General features: G+C 43.1%; 1 pseudogene; it reads right to left on the minus strand.

Annotated features, from left to right (window-relative positions):
- Nucleotides 1–7774: 7774 nt before the first annotated feature.
- Nucleotides 7775–8336, minus strand: LOC124501939 (INO80 complex subunit C-like; annotated as a pseudogene).
- Nucleotides 8337–8748: the final 412 nt, after the last annotated feature.

Below are 8748 nucleotides of genomic sequence, written 5' to 3' on the forward strand. Positions count from 1 at the left end.
ATTTTCGTTCTTTAAGTGGGCAGAATCCTTTATTCAAGTGAACAACTCTCAGAAGCTTAATATGTAACTGGTTAAAGTTTGCTTTTTCTGAAGCAAGATGTATTTGTGTCTATGAGGTGCTTATACTCTTCCCCACTTCCCTTCTTACCCCCTGAAACACCTCCAGGGTGCCCAGGAGCACAGTTAGAAAAATACTGGAAGGAAGGAAGGAAGGAAGGAAGGAAGGAAGGAAGGAAGGAAGGAGAAAGAAAGAAAGAAAGAAGAGAGAGGGAGGGAGAGAGGGAGGAAGGAAGGAAGGAAAGAAAGAAGGGAGGGAGGGAAGGAGGAAGGAAGGAAGAAGGGAGGGAGGGAAGGAAGGGAGGGAGGGAGGAAAGAAAGAAGGGAGGGAGGGAGGAAGGAAGAAGGGAGGGAGGAAGAAGGGAGGGAGGGAGAGAGAAAAGAAGGAAGAAGGGAGGGAGGGAGGAAGGAAGAAGGGAGGGAGGAAGAAGGGAGGGAGGGAGAGAGAAAGAAAGAAGAAAGTAAGGAAGAAATAAAGAAAAGAGGGAGGGAGGGAGAGAGGGAGGAAGGAAGGAAAGAAGAAGGGAGGGAGGGAGGGAAGAAGGGAGGGAGGAAGGAAGAAAAAGAAAGAGAGGGAGGGAGGGAGAGAGGGAGGAAGGAAGGAAGGAAAGAAGAAGGGAAGGAAGGAAGGGAGGAAGGAAGAAGAGAGGGAGGCAGGAAGGAAGGAAGGAAGAAAAAGAGGGAGGGAAGGAAGAAGGAAGGGAGGAAGGAGGGAAGGAAGGAGGGAGGGAGGGAAGGAAGGAAGAAGGGAAGGAAGGAGGGAGAGAGGGAAGGAAGGAGGGGAAGGAAGGGAGGAAGGAAGAAGGAAGGGAGGGAGGGAAGGAAGGAAGGAAGGAAGAAGGGAGGGAGGGAGGGAGGAAGGAAGGAAAGAAGGAAGAAGAGAGGGAGGAAGGAAGGAAGAAAGAGAGAGAGAAGGAAGGACAACATTTAAATGCTATAATTGCATACCTGCTCCAAAAGCAAAGAAGATAGCACTGCAGAAAGCAAACTGTTGGCTGTTTTAGGAAGCATCTTCATGTAACTATATGATGGGAATAATTCCTCTGCTGATGTTAGAAAGGGGGAGTAAGGTGCAAATAATATAATATGCAAAAGCACTGGTGTGGAGAGCTGAGCATAGAAAAGTTGAGGACCCCTATGTTCTTCATCAGAAAGCCCCTGGGGACAGGGGCATAGCATTCTGCTGCCCACGTCCTCTGAGAACTTTCCTTCCTGGCCACTTTGTTCCGTTGGCATGCATCTGCAGTGCCACCAGCTCCCAGTATCTTTATGTCTCAACTCTTGCCTAGGCCAAAGGTACCCTGCCTTCTGTATGAAGGTCATGGTTTTCTGGTCACTTGTGTTCCCCCATTTATATATGTTTTAAACACAAATAAGTTACAAAGCCCAGATTTGGAGCTAATTCCAAATTTTGTCTTCTTTGTCTAGCTGTCCCTAAAGCCAACATGCCAATCTGTATTTTTCTAATGGCACCACTCTGTAGCAAAACAATTAATACCAGTCACTTCCTTGGGACAGTTCTCCCTGCCAGTTAAGTTAACTCAGGAGATGAAACAATAAAACCAAGGGTTGTTCAATCAGTACAGGATTAGGACTGAAGTGGTAAATTGCCCTTTTCTACTCTAGGGACAATTTTATCTAGTAAGATAATTTCTTACTTACAACATACCCTCTTATGACTCTATAAGTAGGCTACATTCCTACTAACCTTCCCAAATTCTCATTAAAAAAGAATTTTTTTAATGCATTTACTGTATTTGTACATGGAACATTTCTAGAAGGATCTCCAAGATAAACAGTGGATTAGGAGGTAACAATGGTTGCCTCCAGGGGGAAGAACTGGGTGACTGAAGGACAAGTAGAAGATTTCTTTTTCAGTGCTATGACTCTGGTCCAAGCCACTATTGTCTCTCACCTAGATTACAGCAGTGACCTCATAACTGGTCTTCTTGCCCCGACTATTACCTGTCACAGTTCATTCACTGCATAGTGACATTTATTTTATTTAAAAAAAAAATCCAATCTGTGACTTCCCTGCTTAAATCCTTCCAAAGGCCTCCTTCTGCAATTAAAATAAAATCTTCCCAACTTCAGGGAGCCTGTGTGGCTCTGTCAGTTAAGTGTCCAACTTCAGCTCAGGTCATGATCTTGAGGTCTGTGGATTTGAGCCTCATGTCAGGCTCTGTGCTGACAGCTCAGAGCCTGGATCCTTCTTCAGATTCTGTGTCTCCCTCTCTCTGCCCCTTCCCCACTCATGCTCTGTCTCTCTCTCAAAAATAAATAAACTTAAATTTTTTTTAATAATACAAAATAAAATCCCAGCTCTTTACTATGGATACAAGCCTCTGCGTGATCTGGCTCTTCCCTTCCTCTCTGACCTCCTCCCCATTATTTTTTCTGCTCCAGTCACATGGGTCTCTTTTCTGTTCTTCAGGCATTCCAAGCTCATTCCTTTCTCAGGGCCTCAGATCAACATACAACTTGCTCCTTCTTGGAGCATCTGGGTGGTTCAGTCAGTTGAGCATCTGACTCTTGATTTCAGCTCAGGTCATGGTCCCAGGGTCATAGGATCAAACCCCCCATCAGACTCCATGCTGAGCACTAAGCATGGAGCCTGCTTGAGATTCTCTCTCTCTCTCTCTCTCTCTCTCTCTCTCTCTCTCCCTCTGCCCCTCTCCCCCGGGGTGCTCTATCTCTCTCTAAAATAAAAAGAAGCTTTAAAATTTTTAAAAACTGGCTCCTTCTCATTCAAGGCTTGGTGCAAACATCATCTCAGAGAATCTCCTTCTGACCATTCTGACTAAAGGAACCCCTCCCCACACACACCAGTGATCACTTCCCAATACCTTGTTTTGTTTTCATCATGCCACTTCCTACTGAAGTTATTTCTTGAATTATCCATTAAATGTCTACCCTCCCTAGAATATAGACTCCTTGAGGGTAGAGGCCTTGTCTTTCATTTTACTGCTGTTTCCTCAGCATTTAGAACAGGGCATGGTACTGAATGAATGAATCAATGAATGTATGAAGTCACGTAGGAAGGTCTTGGGTGGGGGGCTGTTGTATTACTTACTATGGTTGCTGTAACAAATTACCACAGACTCAGTGGCTTAACACAACACAGGTTTATTATCTTACAGTTCTAAACATCAAAAGTCTGAAATGGGTCTTGCAAGGCCAAGATCAAGATACTAGCAGAACTGAATTCTTTCTGGAGGCTCTAGGAGAGAATCCGTTTCCTTCTCTTTTCCAGCCTTTAGAGGCTATCTGCATTCCTTGGCTTGGGGCCTCTTCCTTCATCTTCAAAGTCAGCAACATAACACCTTCAAATTCCCCTGACAGTCATGCCTCCCTCTTCTAAGAACTGTTGTAATTTCACTGGGCCAACTCAGATACTGCAGGAAAATTTCCCCTTCTCAAGATTCTTAACTTACTTGCATCTGCAAAGTTCCTTTTGTCATGTAAGTAACATATTCACAGGTTTCACAGATTAGGATTTGGACATTCTTAGGAGCCATTAATCCACCTACATCAGCCATGAACCTCTGCCCTGGAATCTATCTTCGCTTTCCTAACTCAAGCACTACATCCACCCTGAAACCTTGTCAGACCCTGTCCCCTGCAGAAACAGATAACCAGGCCTCCGTTTGTGCCTGCGTGGTGCTGTACTCCGAAACAACACTTACTGTACTTCATAGAGATCAACGAATCTATGTACCTGCCTGCCCTTTCATTAGGCCATGAGCCTTTTGGGGCAGAATGTAATGTTGTTCATCTTCACATCTTCAACACCTAAAACCCTGATTAATTAATTGATTCATTCCAAAAATATTTATTGAAGACCTCGTATGCTCAAGGTACTGGGGATATAATGCTAAACAAGCATAGACACAGTCTCTGCCCTCAAAGAGCTTGCAATCTCCCTGGAAAGAGAAGTAATTAAACCATCAATAACCATAAAAGGAGACCAATGATAGAGTAGGTGCAATGGGAGAGCACAGAAGAAGCATCCACTCTTATTTGGAGGTGTCAGAGAGGCCTTCTGAGAGTAACATCCTGGTTGGTGCCCAAAATGAGAAGGAACTAGCCATAAGTGAAATCTGAGAGAGTAAGTGGCAGCCCCCATAACCACCACTAAGGCAGCGCCACTGCCACCATTGGGCCGCCCACACCAGATGGTCCACCCCAGTGAGCAGTTGCCCCCAAAAGTAGCCATACTCAAGTGATGCATTAGAAATGAGTGCTCCTGAGGGGCACCTAGATGGTTCAGTTGGTTAAACGTAGGACTCTTGATTTTAGCTCAGGTCATGATTTCACAGTTCGTGAGTTCAAGCCCCATGTTGGGCAGGCAGAGCCTGATTGAGATTCTCTCTCTCCCTCTCTCTCTGCATGCTTGCTACCTCCCTCTCCCTCTCAAAATAAATAAATAAACATTAAAAAACTATTAAAAAAAAAGAAATGAGTGCTCCAAAGGAAACTTTGGGGGTCATAGATATGTTCATTATCTTGATTGTAATGATAGTTTTAAATACATATGTCAGAGCTTATCAACTTATACACTTGCAATTTATTGTATGTCAGTTATACCTCAATAAAGCTTTTAAATATTATAATGAACCAGGGTGTCTGGGTCAAGTGTCTAACTCTTGATTTCAGCTCAGCTCATAATCCCAGGATTGTAGGATTGAGCCCTATGTCTGGCTCCTGCTTGGGATTCCTGGCCTGCTGGGAATTCTCTTCTTTATTATTATTATTTATTTTTTCTAGTAATCTGCACCCAACGTGGAGCTCAAACTCAGAACCCCCAGTTCAATAGTTGCTTGCTCTTCCTACTGACACAACCAGACGCCCCAGCACGGGCCCTGCTAAGTGACTGCATGATTGCACAGATTGCCAGCCTGTAAAGCCAGCCCTGCATTACAGGGCAAATGGCATGTTCATCCTCCATATGAATTCCACATCAACTCAAGTCATAGAAGATTTACAGAAATGGTGAGCCCTGACTGTCTTTTAATCCCTAATAGGACAGTTTTCTTTCTTTTCAAAATTTCACCTGGTATTTTGCTCTGGCCAAAATAATGACCAAATTGGAGATTATTCCAGCATTGAAAAAAAAAAAAAACAATGAAACAAACTTATTGTATCAAAAGCCTCCTTAGGGCGCCTGGGTGGCTCAGTCAGTGAAGTGTCTGACTCTAGATCTTGGCTCAGGTCACAATCTCACAGGTTTGTGAGTTTGAGCCCCTCGGCAGACTCTGTGCTGACAGCAGAGAGCCTGCTTGGAATTCTTTCCCTCTCTCTCTACCCCTACCCCACTTGTGCATTCACGCATGCTCTCTCTCTCTCAAAAATAAACAATAATAATAATAATAATAATAATAATAATAATGTCTCCAGCCAACCAAACCCTGTGCCTCATGTAAGCTTCTTCATGTCAGAGAGAAGGGCCTGGTTATAGGATCAGGGCAGCTTCTTGGGAAAGTGTCTCCAACCATGGTGACCGCATGTACCAGGACTGGTGTGTACCATCTGGCCACATCTTGGCAGGTGGTCACGGATTCTGGGCAGAACGGGTGGGGGCTGTGCTCTGAAGCTCCAACCTGCTGCCCCTGAGAGCTGAGTGTGGAGTCAGTGCTTTGTGGCATAAATTCAGTCTCCAGAACTTCCCAATCCAGGTGGTGGACCCCCACTCAGAGGCCAGGAGCTCAGCATTCTTGGACTTCTTTAAAAAAAAACACAAAAAAACATGGTTTTTAAAGGGCACAGAAATGAGAGAATTGGAATATTTCAGAGTTACTCATTTGCTTTAACCCATATTATACATGAAATAGTCTCAGAATGACTAGTAATACTACCTCCATCAATTATGATTCCTGAAAACCAATACTTTTTTTTTTTTTTTTGCAAATACTGTCCCCATTCTCCTCCCATTTCTTTTTGTTTTTATTTTTTTAATGTTTATTTTTGAGAGGGAGAGAGAGTGAGACAGACAGAGCATGAGCGGGGGAGGGGCAGAGAAAGAGGGAGACACAGAATCTAAAACAGGATCCAGGCTCCAAGCTGTCAGCACAGAGCCCGATGTGGGGCTCGAATCCACCAACTGTGAGATCATGACCTGAGCTGAAGTTGGACGCTTAACCAACTGAGCCACCCAGGTGCCCCTATTTCTTTATGGTTATAATATCTACACTGTTAGATCATGTGGCCTTTATATACTATACTTTCTCTTTGAACCTTCATTTAGTCTCAGTTCTAAGTAATTAATAAGTAATTAATAATGTTTACTTAGAGCCCGTATGTTGATGTCTCTCCAGACTGGTTGTCTGAAGTGCGTTTTCCAGTGGGCTTCTTAGGGAGGACTCATGGGAACAATATTCCCTGAGTTCCTGCATATTGATAATAATTTGTCTGTGTCCATTATAGTTGAAGTTTAGTTTGCTTTGGCTCACATGTCCTTGTCTTAAATATTTAAAATACATTAACTTCCTTTTCTTCTTGCATAAAACATTGCTGTCAAAACATCTGACAAGTATCTAATTTGACCCTTATGAGTCTATGCTCTTTTTGTCTGGTCAAAGGATTTTTTTTTCTTTAAAGTCTTTAAATTTACTCGAATATGTGTTGGTGTTAGTCATTGTAGGTCAATATTTTTAGGTGCCTTCTATATTCTTTTTTTTTTCTTGTCAAATGATTATACTTGAGTCAACAACTGAAATATAATTAAAAAATATTTTTTTAAGATTTCATTTTTTTGCTTTGTTTTTGTTTTTGTTTTTATTGTTTATTTACTTATTTTGAGAGAATGAGAGAGAGAGTGGGAGCATGCAGGAGGGACAGAGAGGGAGAGAGAATCCCAAGCAAGCTCTGCACTGAGAGCACAGAGCCCGATGAGGGGCTTGATCCCATGAACCATGAGATCATGACCTGAGCTGAAATCAGGAGTTGGACACCCAACCGACTGAGTCACACAGGTGCACCTAAATATTTTATTTATTTATTTTTAAGTTTACTTATTTATTTTGAAAGAGAGAACAGTTAAGGGGCAGAGAGAGTTTCCCAAGTAGGTTCCAAGCTTAGCACAAGCCTGACACGGCTCTTGATCCCACGACCATAAAATTATGATCTGAGCAGATATCAAGAGTCAGACACTTGGGCGCCTGGGTGGCTCAGTCAGTTAAGCATCTGACTTTGGCTCAGGTCATGATCTCATGGTTCGTGAGTTCAGACTTGCTTTGGGTGAGCTTGAGCCCCACTTCAAATGAGCTTGCTTCTCTCTCTGTCTCTGCCCCTTGTGGAATTCTCTCTCTCTCCTCACTCACTTGCGCCCTCTCTCTGAAAGAAAGAATCCACTCAAAAAAAAAAAAAAAAAGAAGTCAGACACTTAATTGACTGAGCCACCCAGGCGCCTCTAAAGATTTTATTTTTTAAGTGATCTCTACACCAGATGTGGTGCTCGAACTCACAACCCCGAGACCAAGAGTTGCACGCTCTACCAACTGAGCCAGCCAGATGCCTCTGAAGTATAATTTCATTCAACAGGAAATCCCTCCCTTGGAGGGAAAATGGGAAAAAAACCTTAAAGCCAAACATTTTTTCCAAGGCAGAGCACTGACATTTCCAGATTGACAGCAGAATACATTTATTTCCATGAAACAAAACCATGAGTGCAAAGTTTGCCTTTGAAACGGTTTCCCACTTCGTCTCCATTTTTCAAGGCTCAGGAAACGATGCTTGTGGCCTTCTTCAGGGTCAGTTTAACCAGTGATGATGTCGGATGGCAGCTTCCAAATATAGGAAAATTCTTCAATGGTGCTTTATCTGGGGGGTCAGAGTAGTTGGCAAGAAGACCTGAACCATCAGAATAGCTTAGCTGGTTTAAAGGATGGAGGAGCATCAATCAATACTGAAGTAGTTAGGATCCTTCAGTTGCCACAGCAATGCCCTTTCAGAAGCAAGAATTTGTTTCAGGTTCTTCCAGGTTCTGTTTTTGCCAGCTACCGCGCCACCATGGCCAGAGTGCACACAGAGTTTGGATCCTTAAATGGCAATGGCTTGGCAGCTTTTTCCATAGGTCCTGTACTGAAATCAGAGGGCACCACTTTATTTTCACTCACAGCTTCCCTGCTAATACCCCACCTAAAGCTGGACACTTTTTTTCTTCTTCCTGGCGTTGTAACCCCCGAGCTGCTGCCCTTGGAAGGACTGGCTGGCCTCTTCCTGCTGTTTTGGGCTATTCCCAGAGTGGAAATGATGGCCACAATTGGAATTTGAGCCTCCATTCTTACCCTCTCTATGTTCTTTTATTTATTTATTTTTAATTTTATTTATTTATTTTTTAAATTTACATCCAAATTAGCTAGCATATGGTGCAACAATGATTTCAGGAGTAGACTCCTTAGTGCCCCTTACCCATTTAGCCCATCCCCCCTTCCACAACCCCTCCAGTAACCCTCAGTCTGTTCTCCATATTTATGAGTCTCTTCTGTTTTGTCCCCCTCCCTGTTTTTATATTCTTTTTGTTTCCCTTCCCTTACGTTCATCTGTTTTGTCTCTTAAAGTCCTCATATGAGTGAAGTCATATGATTTTTATCTTTCTAACTAATTTCACTTAGCATAACACCCTCCAGTTCCATCCACATAGTTGCAAATGGCAAGATTTCATTCTTTTTGATTGCCAAATAATACTCCATT

Source organism: Lynx rufus, unplaced genomic scaffold (genome assembly GCF_022079265.1).
Source record: "Lynx rufus isolate CCGP_SWC_20201006 ecotype Redwood Valley unplaced genomic scaffold, mLynRuf1.p SCAF_7, whole genome shotgun sequence".
In the NCBI taxonomy this organism is placed as follows: Eukaryota; Metazoa; Chordata; class Mammalia; order Carnivora; family Felidae; genus Lynx; species Lynx rufus.